Source organism: Nomascus leucogenys, chromosome 18 (genome assembly GCF_006542625.1).
Source record: "Nomascus leucogenys isolate Asia chromosome 18, Asia_NLE_v1, whole genome shotgun sequence".
NCBI classification, from domain to species: Eukaryota; Metazoa; Chordata; class Mammalia; order Primates; family Hylobatidae; genus Nomascus; species Nomascus leucogenys.
The window spans coordinates 89355503-89371772 of NC_044398.1; positions in this window are offsets into that span (position 1 = coordinate 89355503).

The following is a 16270-nucleotide window of genomic DNA, read 5'->3' on the forward strand; positions in this document are numbered from 1 at the left end:
GGATGCAGAATATGAACTCAGATCCAGCTCTTTCCATTCTATCAGACTGCTAAATTGGGCTGAGCGTGGTGGCTCATGCCTGTATTCTCAGCACTTTGGGAGGCCAAGGTGGGTGGACCACTTGAGGTCAGGTGTTTGAGACCAGCCTGGCTGGTGAAATCCAGTCTCTACTAAAAATTCAAAAATTAGCCAGATGTGGTGGCAGGTGCCTGTAATCCCAGCTACTTGGGAGGCTGAGGTATGAGAATCACTTGAACCCGGAAAGCAGAGGTTGCAGTGAGCCGAGATTGCACCACTGCACTCCAGCCTGAGTGACAGAGTGAGACCCTGTACCCCAAAAACAAATAAACAAACAGAAAACCCCCTGCTAAATACTTCTTTCTTGTTACTGCTTCTTTCAGATCTGCTGAATATCCTACCTTTTCTACTGCCTAATCTTGTGTAATCTTTGGGCTCTAAATGGCATCTCAGAATCTCTGCTTCACTTTTTCTTTTTATTGCTATAGTAGACAGTGAGGTGGATCCTCTTGCTCTGGTAATCGGGGTTGAAATTATTTTTCTTGAGACCTCGGACTTGAATTTCTGCCTATATACCTGCTGCAAATTGATCTTCCCTCTCCTTCCATTTGTCACTCTTGGTGTTGCTTCTTTTGGAAAAGATCTCTGAGTAAAAACAAAACAAACCAAAAAACAACAACAGAAAAAGCAAGGGCTGGAAATTTAATTAGCACTGGCTGTGGGTTAAAGCTCTACCCTCTGGCTACTTAAACCAGTGATTCGTGGACCAGGAATCCATGGATTTCTCCTGGGAAGAGCTTTGGGTGAACCTGGTGTGTTGTTAGAGAGGGCTTTGCTCTGATGAGTTACCTGAAGGAAGCTCTGGGGGATTGGAGTGGATAGGTTGCACAGCCCATATCACTAAGCAGTATAAAGCCGACCATTTTCAGCACAGTTGAAAGTAAAAAAAAAAAAAAAATGCTTATGCTGCAAAAGTAGGAAGCAGAGTTTAGTAAGGCAAACATACAAAACTGCACACTTTCAGGAGTGCTCTGGGGCAGGACTTCCTTGCCGAGTGTTTAAATAAAATGTTTCTTTAAACAGCAGCTAGGCTGGGCCCTTGTGGATTTATTTACTGGTCATTAGCTGCTGGAAGGAGAAGATGGGGAACAATAAGCTGAGAAGCTTCAATTAAAAGCTAGAAATTCCTGCCATTGAATATGAAGAAATGGATATGAGGAAAGTTGTAAATATCCAAGGGAAATTAATAATAATAATAAAAAGGACCCCTTTAAACCCAAACTCTATTTACAAGCAACCATCTTCAAGGCTTGGCAGACACTGTTTCCTCTTCCTGGACTACTCTTTGCAGCCACATCTCTGCCTGCCTAATTTCACTTAATCTTCTACCCTTTCAGTTGTCCTTTTCAGGAAGCATTCTCTCACCTCTTGTATCAGGATAATTACACCAGTTGCATGACGGGCCAAACCTGAAATCTCAAAAGTTAAACACAATAAAGCTTATTTCTCACTCACATAAAGTGCCATGTAGGTTGAGCAGCCCTAAACCGCCATGCTGCTGTTGGGGCATCTGAAACACGTGGCCTTCAAGCTCTCTGAAGAGAGAAGAGGGGAGAGAGGAAGAGGAAGCAGAACAGCTCCTAATGACTTTGACCAGGAAGTGACATGTGTTACTTCTGCTCATGGTCTATTGGTCGGAATTAGTCACATGACTCCATTGTAACTGCAGAGAAAGGTGGAAAATATATGGGGCAACACAGAATATTTGGTGATGTTGAACAAGATTAAACTTGTTAATCTGCTGTACCATCAAGATTGTATCTGCTATACCATCAAGAGTAGGTTGAGTGTGCTTTCTGTGGGTTTTTAAATCAGCCAATCATAGCAATTCTCTCTCTCTCCCTTTTCATAATTTCCTGTGTATTAGTCCACCCAATTCCCAAGCCTATAAGTTCTTTGAAAGAACTACAACTAATTCTCATTGGATCTTTTGCACTCAACCCAACACGGCACATTCAATAACACTCAATAGTTATTGAATACATGATAAAAGAAAAGGAATAAGTGGCTCTTCCAGGAATACAGCCATTAAAAAAAGGAGGCTTAATTGTTTTTATATAAATCTCTATCCTAGGAGATTGAATGTTTTATCTGTGGATCAGATAGCCTTTAATCTTCTAGATGTCAGTCAAGTTCTTTGATCTGAGAAACTTCTGACAGGAGCATTTGAAATCTCCTCTCCCGTAAGCTTGTACAAGTGGTATGTTTAATACCAGGCTCTATTCAAAGCTTCTTGGCTTTATTTTAGCTTGCCTATTAATTATGACTTCTTTTATGTCTTCCTATCATGCATACACAAATTAGGGACAACAATCTTATGACTTTTTCCCCTGAAACATGACCCATTTAAAAAAATTATTATTGTATTAGTCAGGGTTCTCCAGAGAAATAGAAGCAATAGAACCAATAGTATCTATTATTGGTTAGTATAAATAAGGAGGAATTGGTTTATGCTATTACGGAGGTAGAGAGGTCCCACAACCTGTTTTCTGCAAGCTGGAGACTCAGGGAAACCAGTGGTGCAATTCAGTCTGAGTTTGAAGGCCTGAGAACTGGAGGAGCTGATGGCATAAACTCCAATCTAATGGGAGGAAAAGATGAAATGAGATGTCCCAGCTCAAACAGTGAGGCAGGGGAAAAAAAGGGCAAATTCCTGCTTCCCCTGCCTTTTGTTCTACTCAGGTCATCAGTAGATTGAATGATGCTCAGCCACATTGCAGAGGGCAATCTACCTTACTGAGCTCACTGATTCAAATGCCAGTCCCATCCAGAAGCAATCACAGACACCCCCAGAAACAAGGTTTAATCTGGCCATCTCATGGCTCACTGAAGATGACACATAAATGTAACCACCACAATTATTATTATATTTATGTAAAAGTAATATACACTTGTAAGCTATGTATTAGGGTGATGCTAGCTGCTATAACAAAAAAAACCCCATAAATATCAATGGCTTATTCAAATAGGTTTAATGTGGATGTTTCCAATGGGCAGGTAGCTTTCTGTGCAGTGAACTGGGGAGGAAGCCTCCTTCTATCTTGTGTTCCTCTCTCCTCTAGCACCTCAGAGTACTCTACTTTCACTTTCATTTTCATTCTACTAGTGAGAACTAGTCCTGTGTGCAACCCAAACACAAGGTAGGCTGGGAAATGTAGTCCATGGCTAGATAGCTCCTCCCTAGCAACACACGTCCCAGGGACATTTACTGGAGGACTCTCCAGCATCCACTTTGCGCCACAACAGAAAGGACCTTGACTTTGCTTGGTGGAATTCACCCTCTGCCATTGATGTGGTTTGGCTGTGTTGCAATCCAAATCTTCTGTAGAACTGTAATCCCCATAATCCCCATATGTCAAGGGAGGGACCCAGTGGGAGGTGATTGGATTATAGGGGTGGATTCCCCCATACTGTTCTTGTGATAGTGCATAAGTTCTCATGAGATCTGATGGTTTTATAAGGGGCCCTTCCCTCTCCACTTCCTTCACATTCTCTTTCTCGCCTGCTGCCATGTAAGACGTGCCTGCTTTGTCTTTTGCCCTGATTGTAAGTTTCTTGAGGCCTCCCCACCATGCAGAACTGTGAGTCCATTAAATCTCTTTCCTTCATAAATTACCCAGTCCCAGTGGTATTCTTTATAGCCGTGTGAGAACGGACTAATACAGCCATTTTCAGCCACATGATTTGGATGGAGTTGACATTCTTGCTACAGTGGGTGGGTTCTGGTTGGTGCAAGGCAATTAGAAGGTTGTGCACCATTGGCCAGAGTGACTGGGTCAGGGATGGGTACATTATATAATTCAGGCCAATGGGAAAAGTGAATCTTCAGACTCGTGCTCAAGTTGTCAGAAGACTTTGTTTTGTAAGATGCGTGTGAGAATGAGAATGCGGGATGTGGAAGAGCTTCTGTTGTTTAGCTATAATGAGAGAGAGAGCATGTGTCTGTGTGTGTGTGTGTGTGTGTGTGTGTGTGTGTGTGTGTGGAGTGGTGTGGGAGGGATAATCAAGGATCACTGCTTGGAATCAGAGGATGAAGTCAACTTCTGGAAGGCAGAGCCCTGAGACAGATAGAAACTAGGTCCTTGGTGACTGCATTGTTGTATCTGGATTATGCTTTGTCTGCAACGCAGACCTTTCCATTATGTAAGTCAACAAATTCCCATCATTGCAATGGAAGTTTGAGTTGGGTGTTTTACAATTTCTGACTGAAAATATTAACTCATATGGACTATTTTGGTCAAATAAAAATATTTAAAAGTTTGGCAAAGTTTAAAGGTGGCCAAAGAATTTTTATACGATTCCACAGAAGACATTTTATTAGTTTTTACATAGTCAAGATCATGAAGAACACTTAATTATTTTTAAAATGCTTATTTATCATAGTTATTATTTGTATTTATATAAATTTATGAAGTACAAGTATAATTTTGTTGCATGCATAGGTTGCGTAATGGTGAAGTCAGAACTTTTAGGGTATCCATCACCTGGATAACGTACATCGTACCCATTAAATAATTTCTCATCATCCCCCCACCCTTCTGAGTCTTTGTTGTCTATCATTCCACACTCTGAATCCATGTGTACACATTATTTAGCTCCCACTTATAAGTGAGAACATGCAGTATCTGTCTGTGTCTGAGCCATTTTGTTTAAGATAATAGCCTCCAGCTCCATCCATGTTGCTGCAAAAGACACAATTTCATTTTTTATGGATGAATATTTGAATACTTAATTTATTTCTGCTCTTTTGTCTGAGCATGGTGTTGTAAGTACCTCCTTGTGTCATCAAAAATTTGTAAATTTTATTTAAAATGGCTTGCTCCATATTTTAGTTTGTTGTCACTCCCTCATTGTTGGGCATTTAGGTTGTTTTGAGTTTTTGCTTCCTTGATTTTTTCTTTAGGATGTATTGCTAGCAGTGGTATTACTTGGTCAAAGGGTAGGAGCATGTAAAGAGCTTGCCATCTATTGCTCAGTTATTTTCTGGAAAAGTCAGGCCAATTATACATTCTCTAGCAATGGGCTAGCATCATGGCTCATGTTGGTCTTTCTGTACCCTAGCCAGCATATCTCAAACATCTTCGTTAATGCAACATGCTGAAAGTGGGCCTTCGTTTTAATTTGCTTGATTGCCAGTGATGTTGAAGTTGTCTATTATGTGGCTGGGCCTCTGACCTGACTGCGGATATTTACCCTGTTTTAGGGTCAGCTTCAAGACATGGTTCTAAATGACATACATGAGGGTTTGCGAATCTTGGCACTATTGACATTTGGGGATCAGATAATTGTTTGTGGTAAATCAATGCCGTCCCATGCACTGAGGTCTCCCCAGCACAATGTGACAAGCAAAAACTGTCTTGAGACATTGCCAAATGTCCCTTGGTAGCCGAAACAACTCACAACCCATGATTGAGAGTGACTGACTTCAATCAGCTAAAAAATGAGGACAAAATCAGGTAATTATGGGATACTGTTCCTGGTTACATGGTTAAACTTGGTGTTTATTTTATTTTCATTTTTTTTTTTGAGACAGAGTTTCGCTCTTGTTGTCCAGGCTGGAGTGCCATGGTGTGATCTTGACTCACTGAAACCTCTACCTCCCAGGCTCCAGTGATTCTCCTGCCTCAGCCTCCCAAGTAGCTGGGATTACAGGCGCCTGTCACCACGCCCGGTTAATTTTTGTATTTCTAGTAGTGGTGGGGTTTCACCATGTTGGCCAGGCTGATCTTGAACTCCTGACCTCAGGTGATCTGTCTGCCTCGGCCTCCCAAAGTGCTGGGATTACAGGCATGAGCCACCGTGCCTGGTCTGCTGTTCATTTTTCAAAACGTTTTCATCCTGGAAAATTCCAAACACATACAAAAGTAGACACATAGGACAATGAACCCCCATGTACCTACCACCAAGTTTCCACAGTTATTAATTCATGGCTGATCTTGTTTCAGCTCTACATATCACTTTTCCCCTTCTCATATTTTTAAACCAAATCTCACACCATATCCTCATCCATCCACTGGTATTTTAGCAGAATATGGTGCTTAAAGGTCTCTGTAATTTCCATCCAATCATCCATATCACAAAACTTTATAGCATGCCTACTAGGTGCCAGGCACTGCGTCAGGGGCTGAGGACCCATGGATGAACCAAACACGTCCAGGTATTGCATTCAGCGCCTACACACTACAGACAATCAACAAGGAAGAAAATAAATAAAAGGTTCGGATAGTGATCTATGCCATAAAGAAAGAAAAATAATTTGGAATGATAGAGGATGCTTTTGGGATGGGAGGCATAATATACAGGGTGAACAAAGAAAGTCTTCCTAAACTTTGAACTGAGTCCTGAGAGACAAGAAGGAGTCAGTGAGGAAAAACCTGCAGGCATTTTCCAGATGGAGTTAAAAGCACTTACAAAGTCTCCAAGGAAGGAAAAAAGCCAAGGGCATGCTGGCAGGGCCACAGTTAGAATGAGTAACTCTGAGTGGTATAAGGTGACTCAAAAAGGTAGGCAGGAGTCAGATCCGGGAGGATCTCAGTGGCCTTGGTAAGGATTTTGGGTTTTATTCCATGAACAATGTGCCTTTGGAAGGTTTTAAGCAAAGGATGGCAAATCCGATCTCAACAAGGTCACTCTGGCTGCTGAGTCAACGAGAAGTCCATTGTAGTGGTCCAGGTGTGAGTGACGGATACTTCAGTGGCAGAAGAGTAAGAGAGGTGGATGGGTGTGATTTTTAAAAAAAATTTTTTTTAATTTTTTAGCTTTATTGAGATTGATAAAAAGTTGCACACATTTAACATATACATCTTGATGACTTTGGATATATGCATACACCACCATGTCATCACTACAACCAAGGTGATAAACACCCATCACCTCCAGAAAATGTCCATGTGTTCTTTTGTGTTATGTTTGTGTGTGAGCTTCGGCAGGACACTTTACATGAGATCTGTCATCTTAACATATTTAAAAGAGCACAATAGCACATTGTAAACTATAGCTGTTATGTCAAATAGCAGATTTCTAGAACTTAGTCATCTTACATAGCAGAAACTTTGTACCCATTGAAAAACAATTTCCCTTTTCCCTCTCCCCCAGCCCTGAGCAACCACCATTCGACTCTCTGGTTCTGTGAGTTTGGCTATTTTAGATACTTCAAATAAGTGAAATCATGCAATATTTGTCCTTCTGTGACTGGCTTATTTCACTTAGCATAATATCCTCTAGGTTCATCCATGTTGTTGAAAATAGCAGGATTTTATTTTATTTTAAGGCTGAATAATATTTCATTGCATATATATATGTATCACACTTTCTTTATCCATTCCTGTGTCAATGGACATTTGGGTTGCTTCCACATCTTGACTACTGTCAATAAAGCTGCAATGGGCATGGGAGTGCAACATGCATCTCTTTGAGATGTGTGATGATCTTTTGATATGTCAGCTTGGCTACGCTATAGCCCCATGTGATTCAGTCAAACAATAATCTAGGTGATGCTGTGAAGGTATTTTGTAGCTGTGATTAAAGTCCATAATTGGTTGACTTTGCATAAGGAAGAATATCCTGGATAATCTGGGTGGTCATGATTCGATCTGTTGAAAAGTTTTGAGAGCAGAGCTGGACTCCCCTACTGAAGAAGAAATTCTGCCTGAAGACCACAGCTTCAGCCTGTGCCCAAGAGTTCCAATGTGTTCTTCCTGGTGCACTGTGCTGCGGATATGGGACTTGTCTAGCCAGTGCTTACAATCTCTTAACCCAATTCCTGGCAATGAATCTCAATATATATATATGTCCTTTGGCCCTGCTTTTCTGTTGAAACTTGATGGATATTAATACAATGGGATTGGAATATTGAAAGACAGGGCTATGAGGTTTTGCTGATGCTCTGGATGAAGGAGTGAGGGGAAGCAGTCAATTAAAGATTGCCAGTACCTTTGCCCATACGATTGTCTCACATACATCCCCTTTACGTTAGAAAGAGCAAAGGTGTTGCCAAAGTCAGGGTTAGATGATTCACCTTGCACCTTTCTAAGTGATTTCACCCAGTTTCTTTGACATTGTCCTCCAGAACAGGGCTCACCTCTTCAGATCCTATTTATTAATCATTTCTTAAAGTGCTTGAACGTTTCCCTGGCCATGTTCAATCAATTAGCACATTTTAAGGGCAAACCTGCTGGAACATTCAGCAGAACTCCATGAAGTACAAACCAGCATTTTCAGTGCCAATGGCTCCAGCCCTCAAATATCTTGAAATGACAATGTTCATGCCTTTCCCTTGTGGTTCATCGCCTTCCTGTTGTGGCTAAAGGATTTGGGATGGGGGTGGGTGGGTTTTGAGCTGTGCCCTTCTGGGAAGGCCCCAGAGTGGGAGAGGCTAAGAGGGGAAAAGATGGTTTTGATTCATAATTTCCTTCTGGACGGCATGATAACAGGTGATCTCTGGAGCTCTTTCAAAGGAGTCTGGAAAGGTGTGCGGCTGCTGCAGTGTTGATCTCAGGGCAGAGAACCGTTCTCCGTTCTCTCTTATGGATGATTCATGGGGAGATTGCTCAGTTGACCGCAGATCCTTCTGAAAGTTTGTAGATGCTTTTGAAAATCCCTGCTGTGGGTGGGTAAAGAGGCATCTAGAAAGTGGAAAACTGGGGCAAATGTCTCCCCTAGGGCCCAGGAGGGGGTCCACAGTTTCAGGTTCTTTTGAGCAGAGTGAGTGGGCTATAGGCTACAGGCAAAAACGTTTAAAAAAAGAAGCCGTGCTCATTTATAGTCAGGCGGCTCATGACCCGTTTCTCTTTTCCCATCACAAAGGATAAGGGGTGGGGGGTCGTTTCACTGTGCACCTGCTCCTGTTCAAAGCTTTCCTTGAAAGTCACAAAAACCAGGAAAGAGCTTCCTGCATTGTAAAAATTATATGCGCTCTTTATAAAAACAAAATTCACACCGTATATATATACATATGTGTGTGTGTGTGTGTGTGTGTGTATAAAGGGGAAAGAGAAAAGCCTTCCAAACTTCTACTATCCAGAGATGATATCTCTGTCACATTTTGATATTCTTCTAGATTTTTCTGAACACACTTTCACACACAGGCACTCTCTCTCTGTCTCGCATACACATGCTCACTCTCACACACACTCGCAAACACATACACATGCTCACACACACACACACTCAAAGCTTTCTCATACACACACTCACACACCCACATAAACTTCTATGTAAATGACATCACATCGAACCTATTCTGTAACCTGCTTTTATACCTGACATTATGCCATGATCCTCTTTCTGGGTCAACACATTTAGAAATATCTCATCAATTTTAAGGGCTGCTTAAAATTCCACTGTGTGGTTAGAACGTGTAATAGTTAACCAGTTCCCTATTGGTGGATGTTTAGGTTGATTTTCATGATTACTGTAGACACTGTTGCTATGAAAATCCTTGTGGTTACATCTTAATCCACATGTATAATTTACTGCTTGCTTTAACATGTCTTTTTTTTAAATCTCTTTTTAAAAAAGTATTTATGTAATAGTCTTTTCGAGGAGTTGAGATGAGAAAATAATGTGGCATTTTCTGAGATGTCTGAACACCCTAGGAACATTCTCAGTATAGAAATGAAACCAAGAAACCAGGCTGAAGTCAGCGCTGCCCAGAGTTTCTGGTTACAAGGATCAGGAAGGTCACATGCTAAAAGTCCAAGATCCTGGGCTCTCTGTGACCTATTGCGTTGCTCTTCTCAAGGGCTGACCCAGAAGCAACAGGTATAGATGGGGGCTCAGCGGCAGCAGGAGGAAGTGCTGGGAACCCACCCACTTTCTTCTCTTTCTTCACAGAATCATGCTTCTGTGGTTCAGTTGTACATCCCTCCACCATGACATCACACAACTCCAGGAAAACTAATCTTAGGTGTGGTCTGACTGCTTTCAAGGAAATTGCTATTTTTCCTGCCACTGCTTGCTTCAAGAATGGGCATTTGATACAACTTGGTCCAGTGAGAGGAAAAGGGAAACCCATTAAAAGATCCAGATGAAGTTTTATCTTTCCAAAAAAAAAAAAGGGAAAAGATAGCCTCTTTCCTTCCTTGGGGGGCTATGGACTCAGAATATTTACCTGGAACTTCTGCTCCAGCCATCTGACATCTGAGACCCACCTGAGGATGGAGCCAACACTAAAGAGAACAGAGAGGAGACTGAAAGAAGCTGGGTTTTTCATGACACCACTGAGTGCCATGATCTCTCACATCATCAAGCCTGCAAAAGACAGCAAATCTCCTTGTAAGATGAGCATTACAATCTCCCGCAACAAAATCATTCACATGTAATCATGTACATGAGGTCACATACATCCCATCCCTTTGCTGTAAGGATTCTTTCAACTACTGGCTTCCACAAGACAGAAGGAAGGGCTATGGAAATTAGAGATTTAGGATTAGGGCTGGACTCAGTGCCTTTCTCTCATTGTACATGCATTTTGTGGATGACTCTAGTGTTTAGTTTCCTGCTTTCATGAACCAACACATTTCTTTAATTGAGTCAGTTTTCTCTCACCTATCATTGAAAAAATCCTTACAATATATTCCATGCTGCAGTGTCTGCATCTATAAATGGGGATAATAAGAGAACCTACCTCATAGGGTTATTGTAATGAGCACAGAGCTTCTAGCACTGAACTGCTGTTATTATCATTACTGTTTGCAAAGACCTGGGAGCTAAGACTGTATTAGGGAGTTTATGTGCAGAGACTCTTTAATATTATGTAAGGTTGACCAGGAGGCCTTGAAGAATGGAAACCAAAGTTTGATTGCAAAACATGCTTCCTGACCTGGAGTTGAGAAATATTAAAATAAGTGATTGAATGCACTGTTCAACACATGCTTCCCCAGAAATCTTTGTTGACTATGCTGGTTCATCACCTGTCCAGGCTAGAATAGATTTTCATGGAGGCCAGAGGGCATGTTGGTGACTTCTCCGAGTGGGAGGCCTGTTGGCTTCTCCCCCAGGTATTCTCCCATCTTTTCCTGACAATGCTTTCCTCTAAGAGAAAATCTATTACATGACAGGATCTTTTTTGGCACCTGCAGACTCACTCTGGGAGCCATCTCAGAGGGAATAAAAATATTTTCATGGTTTGTAAGTAACACATCTAGGCCTAAGTTCCCAGAAGAGACTGAACCGTGTATTAATACATTGCATTTCTTTTTTTTTTTTATTATACTTTAGGTTTTAGGGTACATGTGCACAATGTGCAGGTTTGTTACATATGTATCCATGTGCCATGTTGATTTCCTGCACCCATTAACTTGTCATTTAGCATTAGGTATATCTCCTAATGCTGTCCCTCCCCCCTCCCCCAACCCCACAACAGTCCCCGGAGTGTGATGTTCCCCTTCCTGTGTCCATGAGTTCTCATTGTTCAATTCCCACCTATGAGTGAGAACATGCAGTGTTTGGTTTTTTGCCCTTGCGGTAGTTTAACTGAGAATGATGTTTTCCAATTCCATCCACGTCCCTACAAAGGACATGAACTCATCATTTTTTATGGCTGCGTAGTATTCCATGGTGTATATGTGCCACATTTTCTTAATCCAGTCTATCGTTGTTGGACATTTGGGTTGGTTCCAACTCTTTGCTATTGTGAATAGTGCCGCAATAAACATACGTGTGCATGTGTCTTTATAGCAGCATGATTTATAGTCCTTTGGGTATATACCCAGTAATGGGATGGCTGGGTCAAACGGTATTTCTAGTTCTAGATCCCTGAGGAATCGCCACACTGACTTCCACAATGGTTGAACTAGTTTACAGTCCCACCAACAGTGTAAAAGTGTTCTTATTTCTCCACATCCTCTCCAGCACCTGTGGTTTCCTGATTTTTTAATGATGGCCATTCAATACATTGCATTTCTACCAGGTAATTAGAACATGTTTTCTTTACTCAGCCAGTATGGAGAATTTTCCTCTTATGACAGCAGAGACTCTTTTCTTCATATCTTACAGGTGTCTAAGATGCTTTTTTTTTTTTAAAAATTGCGAGTTGCTTATTTTACTAAATGAATTCATTCTGAGTCCTTGAATGTGCAAAATTATAGCTGCTGCATATTTCCCAGGTGAGATGGGAAACCAGCAGTGCATGGAGATGCAACTGAATACCCTGTTCCTCCCTGGACTTTGTACAGAAAATAAGAGGATGGGAAGGTCATACCCAATGGTCCTTGCCAATTCTTATCTTGTATTGCTGATAGACCAATTACTCCTTTACCTTAAAAAAAAAAAAGTCCATATATCTTAAGATTCATTTATTTTCTCTATAAAGGGTGTTCCTACAAGCAGGGGGAGCTTACAAATTCTTATCGTATTTTCCCAAACTGCAACCACATAACACAGAAATATGGTGGGTTTAGTTTGAAATTAGTCCTGAGAATATGTAACTTACCTGCAAGGTTGTAAAGTCTTTGAAGTCTGTGTCTTATTTACATTCCAAACTTGCGATCTGATTTATAGTAAGTCAAGGATCTCCAACCTCTGGGCCATGGACCAATACCAGCCACTCCGCATCACTCACATTACTGCCTGAACTCCACCTCCTGTCAGATCAGTGACAGCATTAGATTCTCATTGGAATGTGAGCACTACTGTGAATGGCACATGCAAGGAATCTGGGCTGCACCTTCCTTATGAGAATCTAATGCCCGATGATCTGGCACTGTCTCCCATTACCTCAGATGGGACAAACTAGTTGCAGGAAAACAAGCTCAGGGGTCCTCAGGGCTTCTACATTATGGTGAGTTGTATAATTATTTCATTATATATTACAATGTAATAATAATAGAAATAAAGTGCATAATAAATGTAATGTGCTTGAATCATCCCCAAACCATCCCCACACACCATCCATGGAAAAACTGTCTTCCATGAAACCGGTTCCTGGTGCCAAAAAGGTTTGGGACTTATGTCATAAGTGATCAGCAAATGATTTGTGAAAGATTGTAGGACCCTTAGATGCTGGTAATGAAAGAAAATTAATATTTCATTTGGATTACCTAATGTTAGCCTCTGTTGTGGGTTGACTAATGACCCTGCAAATATATGCCCTCTCAGAACCTCAAAATGTGACTATTTAGAAATAGAATTTGGGTTGGGATTAGGGTGAGGGTAACGGCTGTTATTGTAGCCCTGGGAATCAAATATAGGCTCCAAGTAGAGTTTTTTCTCAAGATGATAATGGTCTGAAGCACAACATGTTATAGGTGAAAGTGAATTAAAAGAATAGCACTGGAATTTGTTTTCCAAATGAAATCTTATGTGGAACCCCAATCTGTAAAACAGGTAAGAATGGATATTCTTGAAGTGAGTGGGCTAGAGGTAACCTCGGTCTTGCTCTCTTGGCCTCGCAAGCATTTCCTGCTGTGGTCTCCAAGGCCACTCTGAAGAATCCCAGTTCTCTTTAGAAAGAGGGATTCAAGATGGCATGTCTAGCCTACTCCTCACTGAACCAATGAAGATGCCGAGGCTAGGAACAGGAGGTCACCTGGCTAGATCCCCATCCATGTGGGTCTTAAGTTTGGGTTCCTCCTTCTTACAGAGTTGGACCCAGGACATAGGATGAGGGTGATGACCTCGAGTATCTATCACAGCCAGACAGGTGAAGTAAATGACTGATGCAGGCAGGGACGGGGCCCGGTGAAGGAGAGAGGCTGCCCCCATCGTTCATCGATGGCTGCACGGAGGGAGATGGGCTCAGGGAGGCAGGTCTCATGACGGTTTTCAAGTGAAGCCATAAAACCATACATATATTTAAAACAGCCCCCCAGCTGGGCCTGGTGGGTGACGCCTGTAATCCCAGCTACTTGGGAGGCTGAGAAAGGAGAATCGCTTGAACCCAGGAAGGGAGGTGGAGGTTTCAGTGAGGTGAGATTGCACCACTGCACTCCAGCCTGGGTGACAGAGCAAGACTCCATCTCAAAAAAACAAAAACAAAAACAAAAACAGCCCCCCTTTCAGATGTTGACAATTAAAGAATACTTTTTAAGGCATTGTATGGAAAAAAGGTAGCGGAAAGAAAAAGAAAGAACCTGAAGGTTTCATTAGACCTTGTGACATGGCAAGAACTTCCAGCTCCTCTGGATCCATGGGAGCTGGCTCTCTAGTGTCTGTCTGTCTGTCCTTGCTTCTCTTGTACCACGCTGAGACACAGTCAGCTGTTAGTCGGGATGGATGGGGGGCTGGGGGGAATGTCAGAGAAAAGATTTTCAACCAAAATATGTATTTTATTTAACAAACACTTATGTACTAGTTACTACGTGCCAGCCCTGCTCTAAGCACAAATATCAACTCCCTTCATCCTCATAATAGTTTCACCGGGGGTACTATTATTGATCCCTTATTACAGATGAGGAAACTGAAGCCAGAGAGGTGTCATAGCTTGCCCAAGGTCATGTAGTTAATAAGGGATGCAGCCAGGATTCACACCCTAAGAAGTCTGGCTCTGGGGTCTGTGCTGTAAACCGCCACTCCAACTGCCTTGGAAAACAAAGCAGAAGAAGCAATCTTTGCTTTCTATGTAATGTAGCATCGTCCTCAGAACAGAGAAGTTGAGAAAAGAGAATGAAAATCAGCCAGACTGAACTGACTCTGAAGGTCATTAAAGCGTCTGGAAAAGCTTGGTAAGAACCCAACCTTCTCTGTACTTATTATATAAAGTGCCCCTGGGTTCCAGGAAGGCCCCCTCAATTCTCATGTGTTCTGGATTGTGGCTTAATTATTGCAGAGAGGGATGATGGCTGCTCAACCCGAAAAACATAGAGAAATTAGGTGAAGTATTAGAGTCCCTAAAGATAATTAGACCCAGAGAGATGAGTTTAAAGTCTACCATTAAAAAAAAGCAGACAAAGCTGAATGCCTTTCCAGTCATCAAAGGTGTTCTTTGTAATCTGAGCATCGGAGCAGAGGAGACAGCAGGAGAGAAAGGAGCCCGCATATTTACGCTTCATCAAGAAAGCTCCAAGCTCAGGAACTTCTGCATGGTGGAAAGGATCAGCCACTTGTCTCTGTCTCTTGGGTGTGGATGGCATAGTCAAAATTCCTGAAACTCAGCCGGGCACAGTGGCTCACACCTGTCATCCCAGAACTTAGGAAGGCTGAGGTGGGTGGGTTACCTGAAGTCAGGAGTTCGAGACCAGGCTGGCCAACGGGTGAAAACCCTCTCTCTACTAAAAATACAAAAACTAGCCGGGCGTGGTGGCATGTGCCTGTAATCCCAGCTACTCAGGAGACTGAGGGATGAGAATTGCTTGAACCCAGGAGGTAGAGGGTGCAGTCAGCCAAGATTGCACCACTGTACTCCTGCCTGGGAGACAGAGGGAGACCCTGTCTCAAAAAAAAAAATTGCTGAAACTCTACCAGCAGATTTGGAGATGCTCTGGACCCTGCTAGCCCGGTAGATGCTATGAAATAGAGAGATAGGGGAGACAACCCTGGGTTTTCCAAGAGCAGATGAAGTTTCTGTAGGGGCATAGGCGAAGTAGCAAGGGTCTCTGAAAACGGGCAGCCTCCATGTGTGTGACTCGGGTCATGGGGTCTGAGATCATTGAGTTCCTGATCCCGTATTGGAGTTTTGTTGGTGGAAATGAGGGTGAAGCCAACCGGATAACGGAAAAGCCTGGTGAAAGGAATGTGTGGGAAGTTGGCTGACCTGGGTTTCAGCTGCATCTCTGACTTTATCTAGATTGTCCAAAAGACCACCAGGATGGCTACATCGTAGAAAGGAAAGCTTTATTGGTGATATCAGTTTGCAAGCTGGGAAGAGAGGATTTCCAGCATGGACCGAAGGTGCTCTCTCTTTGAAGACGGGAAGGAGAGGTTGGGTTTTATGCCTCAATGGGCCTGTATCATACGTATTCAGCAGATGGGGTGAAAGCTATGCCTATTTGTGAGGGAGTCGTGCGCAGGTGTAACACGTAAACATCTATGCAACATACATCCCATGCTCGCTTTGGGGTTGAGTTTTAGAATTCAAATGAGGTGGAATTTGGCTGTTTGCATCAAAAGGCGAACTGTAGGACACAGAGACAACTTATGCACAGCCTCTATAAGCTGCTGAAACTGGCCTGACATCTGCAATATCTTACCAGAAGAGAATGTTTGGAAGGCTCATCCTCTGTCCAGTCAGAGTTGTAGTGGTCTGGGTCGTAAG